Consider the following 13,605-nt stretch of genomic DNA (forward strand, 5'->3'; position numbering starts at 1 on the left):
AAGGCCTGGTGTGGAAAAGTTATTACAGGTTACACAGTCCATTGAGAATTCAGGGCTCTTCCTATAGGAGCATGGCTGAACAAGTCAGTGCTGGCTTAAACTCATACTTGAAAGGAAAAAATACACGTCTTTGCAATTATTTTGCCCAAAGGACCTCGCTCTGTGCATCTTGTTTTCAAAACTGAAACACTCCCGCAGCAAAACCCCACACCTCAAAATAAAGATTTGTAATTGAGCCCCCTGAATCTTTTCAGTAATTAATCTTTTTAGTAATTAGTAAATAATCTTAACCATTGATCCCACAGCAGGGTCTGGTGATTGGAGCACAGCTACAGCGTCCGGAGAGTCACGCCAAACCTCAAGTCACCAAACACGTCAGTTCATCGCGCCATTCCTCGGTTTTCTACTCTATAAGGCAAGAACAGCGATCCTTAGCACTCATGTAAGTCAGGAACAGAAAAGTATTTTTCAAAGTGCAAGAGAAAGGTTAAAACAGTGGTTATTACTTATCACAAATGCTCACCAGGTAAAACATTTGTTGTGTTGTTACATGCTAAGAGTGCAACAATGTTACGCTTATGAAACAGTAATTTTGTTCGTCCATTAATTGTTCCTCAGACACATTATTGCTCAGCTAGTTGTATAGTGCAAAAGAGGTTGGTAATTACTACTTTGTTATTTATGTCTGTGAGCATGAACAAACAGTGATGTGGTCACAGAGATCTGATACCCAACTGTGAGATCTGCACAGGATTGAATTGATATAAACTGTCGTGCTTCATCCTGGACTCATCTGTCAGCTGGAGTCAACTGCTTAAATTTGTAGGATATTTAATTAAAAAATAATGCCATTTATTATTAGTTTGGTTCTAATGCTATTTTAATGTTGTTTGTTGTTTGCTTAACAGGATTTTTCTGTTAAAATTGCATTTATAGAAAACAGGTTCATTGGCTGGGAGAAAAGTCCAAGTAATAATTTTTCTCCTGTGCCAACATGTTTCTTATCTTTTTGGCAAGACACAGAAGAGAGAAATAAGATGAGTGATCCAGAAATTTAGGATTTGGCCTGGGCAAAAAGAATGTTAGCTTTAATAATTCATTGGTGAGGTTTTCTTTGGTACAAAAATACATTAGGTGGCAAAGCAAGAATGTTCACCATGTTTGCCTGAATTCACACTTGCTTTGCCACTCACAAACAGGGAATTTTTTGGAAAGATTTGTCTTTATTACTTATTAAAATTGCTATTCTCTAGCCAATGGCAAATAACTGCTCGAAGTTCTGTACTGTTATAAAAATGCATTTCATTTTGTAAGAGTGATGAAGGAGTGGTTGGAAGCTTTCATACAACACAAGAGACATGAACAACACAAATCTTGCCTTCTGTTAAACACAGAAGTTGGTTACTCAGGGCTTTTAACGCCTAAATTCAGTTGAGGAAGCCACCATACTGAAAGCAGAGAATTCCATGGTACAAGTGGAGAGCAAAGAGACAGCAGGGCAGCATTTCACCGAGAATGAACACAAAGCAATATGTGTTAGACAGACTGATGGTGCAGAATTTAGAAAGAAGCGTAACAAAGTTCTAGAGGAATCTGTAAGGGTGGCTTAGGTTCTTTCTGTCAGGCACCGTCCATTCACAACGAAGCACAAAACCACACAGAAGTAGCGTGAAAAGTATAAACAGCAACCAGCATACAACAAACACTTCTGCATTAGCTTCAGATGTCTGACACTTGGTCTCAATAATTTCTGTGTGAAAGAAACCATGATGTTCTGTCCTCAGCAACATTACACAGCCATAACGTGCATTCTGACGTCGTTCTGAGATCTTAGAGAAATGCCATAACTTTTAAACTCTTGAGAAGCAGCCATACAAAATATATGCTTCAACTCTTAAAAAAAGCCATTCATCCACATTACTTGTACCGAAGAACGAATACTGTAGCTGAGATTATGGATGGTTGTAAAAAAAAATCCAGAATAAACAGAAAGAAATATTTTTTAGATGATGCTTCTAAAAATAATGATTAACCTTGTTATTTTTTCCACTTGAACATGCATTAGAAGAGTTAAACAGTTCACAGAACAGCAATGAGCACTGAAAGTAGATCTTTTGACTTAAACCAAAGTGATTAAATAGCTTTTTCCACGCTCACCAAAATGAAAAGCATTCATAACTGTTATGGGCTAACAAGTTATGGCCATACCATGGTAACAGAAAAAGGATACAAGAACTCTGATTTAGTTCAAGATACTAGCCAGTAAACCTCATGAAAAAGCAAAAATATTATGCATTTATTCAGCAAAATTTTCACTTTATCTCTGTCTTAGTTAAATTTTTCTCTGGTATTTTTTTCCACTCAAATCCATGCTCAGTTTAATCATTAATGATAGTAATAAACACCACCCAAGAACATATGTCGCTTTAATTTTCCCATTCGTGTTTCCCACATCTAGTTTGGGATTAGGATAAGAGACACATTTTTCTTCCCAATTGCTGCCTGTGCACAACAGATGCCTGTAAACTGGGAATAAACCTCTTTTCCACTGCCGCTTCGAAACTACAGCTCATGAACCACCCACCAACATTTCAGTCTGAAAAAAAACCACCAAAAAGGTGTTTTTCCAGTTCTGTTCAGCACAGATGCTTCATTTTTTCATACTACACAACACCACACTCTGCACATAGGATCCCATGCTGATTCAGGCCTCACCTGGGGAGATCACTTTATTGACTATATTTCCCATTATTGTCTTCCCAAAACAAGATGGAGGGAAGTGGATGGTCCCACGCCATGCTCTGAAGACCAGCACATTTGAACTCTTTCTCATCAAGAGCAATAACAAGCTCCAGAGCCAAGGGACCTCTGCTGTGAACGCTCAACCCAGCGATCATAAATAAGGGCTAATCTTGGCTCTGGTGACAGCACATGTAGAGATAGATTTCTCTTTGCTTTTTTTTTTTTAATGGAACATGTATCCATCCCCAGTCCTCAGCACATGCTGAAAATGCTAATTAAAATTTGTACACATTCTCCTAGGGCTGAAACAGCTCCCAAAATTGTTCTCCACCCCAAAGTCAGATATCACCCAAGCAGATTTCTTTCCTGGTAGCCTTGAGGTTGGGTGAGCCAGGCTGCCCTCGGAACAAACCCCATAAAGAGAATGCCTGGAGGTCCGAATCTCTTTCTAGGGAGGAGATTGTGCCCATCGTGCTGCAATACGAGGTGTATCTCTCCCCAGAACAGCTCTCCCAGCCACCACCAGCTCCTTTTCCTATATTTCAGTCTCTGTAGCTGTGATTGCCACCGTTTACCCCATTTCTTGCCCCATTCAGAAGGGCACTCACAATACATGCTCTGCTTCTTCTGGCTGTGGCTTTCTGCTTACCTGGCAAAGTTATTCCAGTTAAAAGCAAGAGGAATCAGTTGGAAATTAAAATAAACAAACAAGCAAAACCCAAACCCAACCAACAACAATCAAGGCCAGAATGGATACCTGCAGCTATTTGACGTAAAAACTCTGCCTACATTTGCAGCAAGCTCCCTGGACAGAAAACCCTAAAATGAGTTTTGTGGACCTTCCTCTATTTTACCTTCTGCCATACGGTGGCACTGGTTAGCTGACCAAGGCCTCTGCTGCTCTGCAGCCCAGGCTGGTTTGTGGTGATGCTTGCAGACAACACAACCCTGCCATAGCTTGCTTGGAAACTTCAGAAAATAGTCTGAGTATTTGTGGAATAATAGAAAGCAACAGTTTGTTTTTCATTATATATTACTTCATAGCCATCTAATCCTTGAGATAAATCTCCAGTTTGGCTTCTCAGTGCAATCAGCCAAAATACGGGCAATTTTTTTATTTGTAGGGATAAGTGACACAGATTTTTATTATTATTATTATTATTTTTTTAATTTGAAGTGAGGGGGCAAATCTACACAAATGGTGAATTTTACAAAATTTACAAGAAACAGTTGACTGAAGAGCCACCAAGTCCATGGTTTAAAAAACAGGCCCTAGATTCAGGCATTCACCTGATGTCTGAACATTCAATGCTGTATTCTTAACAAAACAGCCAGAGTTCAACAAAAATAAACACAAAAGCACTCTGCCTGCATGGGATCATTTTTAGATACCTGTTTTCAAAACTGATCTAACACTCCAAATGGCTTTTGTGACCTGCACCTTCAGTTAGTTTATAAAGAAAGGTAAGCGACCATCATGTGTAATGCACAAAGCTCCCAGATGTGTGTGCTCGTTTACTGTCAATTCAGTTTTTGGGTGCCTGAGTTAAAATGATTTATAGTCTGGCAACCTTTCCCAAAAAAGCCCATCTGAGGGCTGAACATTCCAGGGGCTGCTCTCTGTACTGACTTATGATGCCATGGGGACCTTGGTTGGCTGTGAAGACCTAAAACTCTAATTTTAAATGGTTATGGTAGGAATGATGGTAAATACCAAGGAATACAAATAGGTCTGAAATGACTCAAGGCCCTGAATTACTTGCCCAGGGCTGAAAACTGAGCAAATGGCAGTGGCAGACTGAGGGTGGACATCCCTTTGGGAAGGTGGTTTTTAAAACAAAGACCTTTGTTTGATGGGCAAATAGCAGTCTGAGCCAGCGTGTAATGCAGAGAAAATGAGTGTGAAGTAACATAAATATATTTTTCTGTACATTCTAAAAATCAAAGCTAGTTATTGCCTGGGATTTTCCTGTGTGGTACCCCACAAGCTAGTGTTACCTAAAATCTTTGACAAATATTAAAGGAATTATAACGTTAAGGCCTGATATATTTCCTTTACTGTTTTCCTATTCCTGTGAGCTGGTGGGGATTAGTGCACCAAATGGGTGAGTAAGAAGGGTGGTAATTAGACAAGATGACGAGATGAAGGCAGCAATAAGGATTGATGACAATTGGCTCAAATGGGCAGTGGAGCTTCGGGTGAGGATGAGTGATTTGAAGGTGAAGTATTAGTGATTTTTTGCATCAGGTGATGGCATGAAAACAATCCAAAAGGTAAATTTGGAACTTTTCCAGTCTTTTTGTTGGAAAGCTAGTCATGATTATTTAGCTGTGGATGTGACATTTTGAAATAGCTATTTAATGATTACTTAGCAGGTTGGACATGCTTTCTGTTAACTTAGTGTTTTAATGAAAAAAAAATTAAATTCCAGTAAGAGAAGAAAAAGACAAGGCAGTAATTAATAGGGCCTCTTTAACCAAGAGCAAAGCTCTTTGAAGCTTCAAAATTGCTGGTGGTGCCACCCAGAAAGGCCCCATAGTTTCTGAGAAGGCCAGGAGGATATAATGTAAAAATTGGAGGAAAAAAAAATCCCTTGCCTACAACTTGCCAGTAATTAAAACCTCTTAGCCATTGAATGCTTTTTATTTTTGCTCTCTATAAAATTCAAGCAAAAAGTCTTTGAGACTCTGTGAAAAGCTGGCCATTGTCAAAGCCCGACCTTGCGGCAGAGCTGAGGGCAGTGGGCAGCACACTGGGAATAAAGCAGCAGCTCGCAGTCCTGCAGATGGTCTGTTCCTTCTCTTTCCCCCTTGGCATGATGATTTGCATTTTTCTCTTCAATTTCAAAGTAAAACTATAAATAGGAATTGGAAACCGTGTGGATGTGGTGATTGATGTGGGTTTTGTTTGCTGTTCTCACCCACTCGCCTTATAAAGGAGGTCTAAGCTTAAATTAAGAGCTAATGATCAAGCAGTTTGTCAGCCTGGGCCGTGTCCTTGATCGGCTTCCAGCATGTTGGCTCCATCCTCTTGCTGTGACAAATGTCATTGATTTCAGCAGGGCGAGGTCAAGCCCTTTGTATGGAGTTTTCAAATTTTAGCACAAACACAAATATGAAAGACTCAAACTTTGCTTCATAATGACTCTTTGGATTGCTTAAATGTTTACTTTTTTTTAGGAGAGAAAAAAATTAAATCTATGTTATGTTTTGGGGCATATAGTAAGAGCTATACCTTGATATAGGTCCTCCTGGTCTGAGGAGATAGTGCCTATTCCTGTCAAATGAAGTATGAAAAAGCCAATTAAAAGTTTCTAAGGCTGATAAAAATATGATTTATAGTCAGGATCCAGTTATAAATCCCATCAGCACTCACTATAGTTATACTTGCATGTTGCTGTGTTGCTGAAAGGTTAGTAAAGCAATTAAATATGTGGCACTTAATACATACGGTTACTTACACGAGTTGCAACTAGCTTGAAAAATGCCAGCATTGCTAGTAAAATGGTAAGAGTGATAAATGTTAATAGTCATAAAGGTATCTGCCATTTAAAATTCAGTGTAGTGAAACATGTTTTGGGATCTGAAATGTGTGAATAACATATAAAATTTTTAACAGGGTAATAGCAGCTGCAGAAGTCAAAGCAGTAGGGGAGGGGGAAATGCTTCAGCCCGTGGTGGAGACGTTTGCTCCGCAGCTGGTAACACTTCAGTGATTCAACCGCAAACTTGGATTCGTCTAATTTAAGTCCACATTGCAAGTTTGGCCTTGAGCTCTGTTCAGGTGTTGCCCTGTCCTAAGAGCATCCCAAACCTCCCAATTTAACCTTTAATAACTTTATAAGTTATTCATAACTCTTTGTATAGTGGGTGTAAAGAGCATCTGAAGGCAAACCAGGAGTTTCTCTATGGTACGCTCTGATTTCTAACTCTGCGTCACTGGACTGATCTTTATCAACAATTCTCAGCATCTTATTCCCAGGATGGGTGATACTCTATTCCTCCACCTTTGGCTTCAGAGGTTATACCCCAGTTCTGAGAAAAAAAAGCGCCTATTATTGAATTATTTTAAATCGTTACTGCTGTTTTCAGGATACTAAAGCAATTGTGGGTGTACAGGCATGTATAAACATACAAACTCAGGGCAGCAATATCCTGTGTATCATGTTAGCCACGTACTCTTGTTTACCTAATCTCTCAGTGATTTTTTTTTCTGTTTAGGGTTGTGCCTATTTTTTCCAATTCCAAGCAGTTGTTGGGTAGTTTCTACTTGCTAAATCCTCAAACAGATGTAATTCTACCCCTGCCATGATGGACAAACAAGCTGTTGTCTGGGAATCTCTTATTTTTTCCTGAACCTGCTTTGGTCTGATACTTGTACTTGAGAAGGAGTAGTTGTGAAAGTGTACTAATGAAAACTTTATCGTGCTATATCAGAAGCTCATGCCATGCAGACCCATCTCTGGGTTGTGCAGTCTGCAGCCTGGCTGTCACCATAACCCCCTCACGTCACTCACACACATGAGTGTCCCTGCAGGGGTGACACTGGGAGCTTTGGTTTTTGTGGCCAAGTGTGCAAAAGGAAATGTGGAAAATCCAGGTTACCTCTGTAATCTTGCCTTGTGTGTTGTGTCATGGGCTTTAATTGCCCAGCTGCAAAAACGTTTCTCAAATGCACTATAATCAACATTTTCTAAAACGTTAGTTGCATTAGTTTTGCCTCTTTTTTCTGAGTTATTTTGCTTTCTGTAGACTGTGCTGAGGCCACCACGCCTGCCTGACAGTGGATGTGATCAGCTGTGCTTGCACAGCAGTTTCTACACTGACAGCGGTACAGGGCAAGATGCTGATGGGCACCAGCAAACACCGCCTCAAAGGTTATGCAGAAAATAAACAATGCAAAGAAAAACCTCTCTTCCCCCTGCTTTGTGCTTGGAAAGGGGGTTTGACTTGCCATGCCACAAAATGTTGTGGCCGGGTCTGATTTTTTTGATCCTGGGAAGGACTGAAAGCCTCTCTGAGGTTGTGAGCCTCTCACCCTGAGTGGCTGAGCTGGAATAAAACAGATTTTCTTGGCTGAGTCTGCAAGGTTTGGGGATTGTTGGCCCTCACAGCGGGATCCCTGGCCAAGACTGGCCCTGAGCACTAGTGGCTCCTGTGCCTTGCTTTACATGCAGGAGGGAATACGCTTTTGGGGGCTGCGGTAAAATACCACAAAGGGGGGATTTGTGACACCCTGGGGGGCTCTGTGCAGCACCTGCCTTTACTGGCTGATACTTAATGCTTCCTGGAGGGGATTTCTGTGACCAGGCAGCTGGTGATGGCACCAAACAGCCTGAGCTTGTCCTGGCAGGACACTTGCTACCATCCCAAAATGCTCAAGGGGACCAGGGGCTGGCAGAACCCTACCTGTGTGTCCCCTGCATGTGTTGCTGATGGCAGAAGGGTGGGATGGGGCAGCCTGTGTGCCCAGTTGTGCTGGTTTTGGCTGGGATGGGGTTTTGTTTCAATGCTGAGCAAGTGTTAGAGCAAAGGCTTGCACGGATTTATTCTTGTTCAGGGAAATGTGCAAATCGTGGTTACAAAATTAAGGGCACAAATGTTTGTGAGAGAAGGAAAATGAAGTATCGGTGCACATGCTCGTGCCATAACTGTGCCTCCAAATTGAATTAATCATGGATACACTTCCACAGCCCTCCTGTTCCCCCCTGTGCTAAATGAAAATGTGCATCTCATTCCTGTTGTCTGAGTGAGGTGGAGTGAAACCTGCCCTAAATTATACTGTGGAGGAAAGTTTCAGTTGCAATTTGTTGTGATGAGCTTTGCCATATAACATCAAACTCAGTTATCACGATTAAGTTTGCTTTAGATTTTTGTGCTTTTATTGGATATTTCATTCCGTTGATTTCCTTAAGCGGAATTCCTGAATGTAGATTTTTAGTGTTCCTGTATTTGCCAACTTGCTAAAAAAACTTCATCAGGTGTCTTGATTTCAGAGAGCTTCACAAGTGCAAGGAAGAGCACTTTGTATTTCATGATAAAGATACTGGGGATGTTAGTGAGTAAACTAATGATCTGTATGATTATAGTGCAGGTTGACATGCCAGCATTTTGCAAACTGTTCGTCAGCAGTTGCTGTAAAGCCAGTGCTTCCTGCCTCGCTGGTCCAGAGACCTCAGCATGGACTCTTTTCATGGAGGAATTGATTACAGTTGCAAAATTGTCTTGTAAAATTTTTTGCCTTGTAAGTATATATTCTTTCCACCAGTCCAATGCTGATTCAGTTAAATGCTTTTGCATTTAGAGGAAACTTTTCCCATGTTAGAGCCTTCTTTACACATCCCAGGTGTGGTCTGATACAGACCGACTGTATAGGCAAAATCCGTGTAGAACCGTTGCCCTCTCCATGATTTCTGCTGTCCAATCTTTATCTCTGGATCATGGTAAACAGACAGTGTTCGAGTTTTATTTGAATATCTGACTACACTGGAAATCAGGCAAAATGAATTCAGCCATCACTAATAAGAACAGTGCCAAACCCTCAGGAAGTTTCTTTCCTCCCCTGCTTTTCCATAGTCTTGTTTATAACTTATTTTGTTACACAGTGGGGTTTCATCTGAATCATTTAGCCAGTGGCTTTGGAGATGCACCTGCAAAATTGTTTTGGTGTTTTTGTGAGCTGAATTACAATGATCACAGTTACTGTGCACACAAGGGTCCCTTTAGATCTGTCCATATTGTTGGTGCAGACAGAAATGTACAGAAATTGGATTTAATGCAGAAACACACCTCCATAAAATAGAGTTGCTGTTCTGGCTAGGTAAATGCAGCACTTTAATTGGGTTTATAATTTGAGCCCAACCAATTGGGTATTAGTGTAACCGTTTTCCTCACAGCAGTAACCAGCAACGGCCATAGACATTGAGCTTTATATTTAATCTAATTTTTGGAAAAATTGTTTAGCAATTAACGCTAATAGCTGGCTGATACTTGCATAGCATTCAAGTTCAACTGTGCATTTGCCTTTCCCAGAGCAGACATGCAAACAAGATCTGGCACCTGAACAGGTCTGTGCTAGACTGAAATTATTCATGTGTAGTCGGATAAGTAAACAAATAAGGAATTTGGAGACTTTTTAGATTATTGAGGTGTTGGTTTTGTTTTTTTTTTTTCATTTGATATCTGCCTTTTTAACTTGGAGCCATCCAGGATGGTCTTGAAACTAAGCTTTTAGACTAAAAAACTCATTTGTTTATTTATAGGCTATTTTAGTGGTACTTGTAATAAACTTATGGGATTGAATAAACCCAGAATACCCTCAAAAAAGGGAAACTATTCTTTGGTGTGGTGGATGTATCTAAGCAAACAGGTCCTATGTGCTTTGCTCTCAGGTGGATGCCCCTGCAGCGATGAGCTGTATGGCACTGGTGGCTCAGCCCTGCTCTTCAGTGAAATGTTATTTCCTTGAGTCATCCCTTTGGTGTTTTGAAGTCCCAGGAAAGGTGTGTGAGCACTTAAATGGGAACGAACTGTCTTTATGAGGGTGACATGAGGTGAAAAGGGGAAGTGGCAGTACATGGGCTGTGACGATTCCTGAGCTGCCGAGCATAGAAAATGCTCAAAATATCAGATGTGTAAGTTGAAATTGCCTCAAGGCAGCTTAATCTTATATGGGAGGAATTGGCATAGTGCAGAAACCGGCAGAAACGGGCCTTGGCAGCGGTGGAGGAGCAGCAGCCTCTCCGGGACAAGTTGTTCCGAACAGTTTATCGCTCGTGTGAGCTTACGCTTGCTGCGCTGCTGACCTGGGGAACGCGTCTCCCGGTTTGATCTCAGCCCGATATTGCCCTCGGCAGAGCAACCCTGCGCTTTGTACAAAACCGAGCCAGCCTTTGAGGGAAATCCTCGATGGCTGCTATGTGCCTGGGCTTTGCGGTGGCTGGGAGGGCTGTACCACCACCCCCAGGTACCACAGAAGCAGTGTTAGAGCTGGAAGAGGGAAAAAAAAGCCGTTTAATGAAAATAATCCATTCTCAAATATAGGTCTTCTCCTGCTTTTTGTCTCTTTTTTTGCCCCCGATCAGGTTTTGTGGCGGTCTGTACATCGCGATGTTCAAATCACCTTGGGCGGTTTGGTGCCTCAGGGCTTGTTTCTGCTTTGTGATTGCTTCGTACTGGGACATTGCGGTGGGGTTATTTGGGAGAGAATTAAAAGCTTTTTTGTTATTCTTCTGGATGATTTTTGGCCCTGAGAAAACCTGTAGCTCTTACAAAAACATTCAGCATCTCTGAGCTTAAACACTGTCGTAGCATCAGACCTCACTGGATTTTGGCTTGAGGCTTGCATCCGGAAGTATTAAAGTGCTTGTGTTAGACAGGAATGTTACCCTCGATATAAATTTCCATATAAAAACCTCTACTTGTCGTTTCTCCATATATTCCCCCTGTTTGTCTCGCTCTTATTTCTTTTTATTGCTGTTTCTGCTTGGCAAACACCACTGCAGCCCTAGCTGCGTGTCAGCCTTCAAAGGTGCTTCTGCAGGGCAATGAGGTTTTAAAATACAACAATAAAATATATTTTTTAGGCTTCCTATGGGCTCTGTGGGGCTTTTTGCCCCCTGGTCTCTGCCTGGCGAAGGAAATGTGTGAGCAGTGGGATGGGGCTTTGGGCCAGGGGTGACATGAGGGGCAGCCCCCCAGGTTTCTCCCAGGGCCTGGGTGGCCACGACTGTGGTTTCTCCCTCTCCCATGGGACACCCTGTCCCTGCCTGGTGTCCCTGTGTCCCCCGCTGTCCTGCTATGGCAGGCAGGATGGCATTTACACCTTTAAAACCTCCTCGGCCTGGCCCTGGAGAAAGGGCTGTGTGGTTGTTGGCTCCGGCCTCAGCGCTTCAGGGCATGATTTCAACCATGTCTATGGAGACCAATTTTCAACATCAAAACAAACCAGTGTAAGTGGAATTTATATTACCTTTTAAAAACACAAGTCAACAGAGTTGAGGACTCTGCTTCAAGGAAGCCTCTTGGGTTTGTTGAGGGAATTACTACAAATATTTTACATCCCTTTGGAGATTTCAGGCAACCTCAGGAAGTGTCTGCTGAGGACAGCTGTTGAAATACGCCAGGTCGCATAGCTGATGAGGGGGGTTTTGGGGCCTGGGGTGTGAGAAAGTACCCCTCTGTCACCAAATATCCCACACAGCCTGAAAGCATTTTCAGAGCCAAGCTGATCTTTCTGAACAACTAGATAGTATTTTCCCCCCTGAAGCACAGTATTTTCAGCTTGGGTGATGGTGGTCAAGAGCAATCAGAGCAAAAGCCTTGATCCCAAGTGCTTGAGCGTGTGTGAATTTGGGTAGCCCCAAAGGCAAAGCACTATTGTACTGTCCAGAGATGGAAAATAGCCCTGCGGCAATGTCAGAGCAGTGGGAGGGTTGAATTTGGAGAGGAGAAGGCTGTGGTGGAGGATGTGTCGGGATGCTGCCCAAAGCCAATGGGAGAGGCAGGTTCAAGATTGGGCTGGGGGTGCTCCAACCCCTCCAAAATGTGCCTTGAGCTCTCCGTGCTCAGACTGAATATCTTGGAAACAAATAGATTCTTAAAGTCAGAATCTGGAAATTTTACAAATGTGTTTTGCGTGTGTGTGTGTGTGTTGTTTTCTTTTTTTTCCCAAGCTGGTTAGAGCTTATTCCATCTCCCACAATATGGGGAAGAGAAAGACATACTAAACTACTGGACTTCACATTTGAAAATAGCCTGGTTTGGGGGTTTTGGCCGAGGTACAAGCATCAAATTATGTCAAGATGAATAGAACTTAACTGTTAACTTTAAATTAGAAGGTGGTGCCAACAAGCTACTGACTTAGAGATGTGTTTTAATGATCTTGGTACCTTGCAGGTGGGTTTGAGCGGGATGTTGGTACCAGTTGGTACCCTTGTTTCTTTATGTAGCAGCACTGCATGTATCTATCATACACAGGTAACACGTGTGCATGATTTTTCAGGAGAGCTTTGTTTTCATTTTTACCATGATGTGAATGTGTTGCCTTTCTAGCTTTTCTTTACACTGGTGTGCAAACAACCGTTCTGCAAAGCACAAATTGAAGCTTCACAACAACATCACTGCAGCTTCCTTTTAATTTTTGCCAGCTCCAGAAATGGAGGAAAAAATCTTAGATCAAGCAAAGAAACATATTCCTGAAAAATATTTACTTGTGATGGAACTGGGCAGCTTTCAAGCTGGTGTGATGGAAATTGTAACAGCCAGCAACGCCTTGGCCATATAGCGGGGGGGAAAAGGGTTGTTGGAGAGGAGAGCACTTTACTGGAGATGTTCACTGTATAATTTAGGTCTTCCCTCTTCAGCATACCAGAGCAAAGGCAGAAATTTTCAGACCCCCATTACAGTTTCATGTTACTATTTTGATCCTGGTGGTTTGGTTTTTAGTACAAAATCACCGGCCTCGCAGTGAGCGCTTGGCGTGTTGCTTCACGTTTTCCACTGCCTGCCTACCTTTGCCAGTTTTTAAAGCTCCTGTGAAGCAAACCAGCCCTCCTAAATATTGGGGGTAGTCTTTAAACCAAACTGGGTTGCAAAACCACCTGGAACCTGGTACATTACAGGAGGAGGAAGCTTCAAATGCAAACTTTAGCCTCAGGCTTTGAATCACTTCAAGGGTTGATTCACCCCTGTGATGTGGCATCAAAATGATCCGTGCAGGCTTCCTTCCTTTTTCTTTTGGGTTTGATTTTTGGTTTATTAGACATTGTGACATACTGCTGATGGTGGAGATTCTGGCCAGGGTAACAGCTTCAGAGCTGCTAATAGCCAACTCCAAATGTTTTCCCCTGTGCCCATGGGTGC

General features: G+C 42.1%; 1 long non-coding RNA gene across 2 annotated transcripts in view; it reads left to right on the top strand.

Annotated features, from left to right (window-relative positions):
- Positions 1-13,605, top strand: part of LOC136100178 (uncharacterized) — a 62,395-nt gene that overhangs the window by 354 nt on the left and 48,436 nt on the right. For both annotated transcript variants that reach the window (XR_011738050.1, XR_010651158.2), the window contains exon 2: positions 306-442. This is a non-coding gene — a long non-coding RNA (uncharacterized lncRNA). The remainder of the gene's footprint in view (positions 1-305; positions 443-13,605) is intronic.

Source organism: Patagioenas fasciata, chromosome 3 (genome assembly GCF_037038585.1).
Source record: "Patagioenas fasciata isolate bPatFas1 chromosome 3, bPatFas1.hap1, whole genome shotgun sequence".
NCBI lineage: Eukaryota > Metazoa > Chordata > Aves > Columbiformes > Columbidae > Patagioenas > Patagioenas fasciata.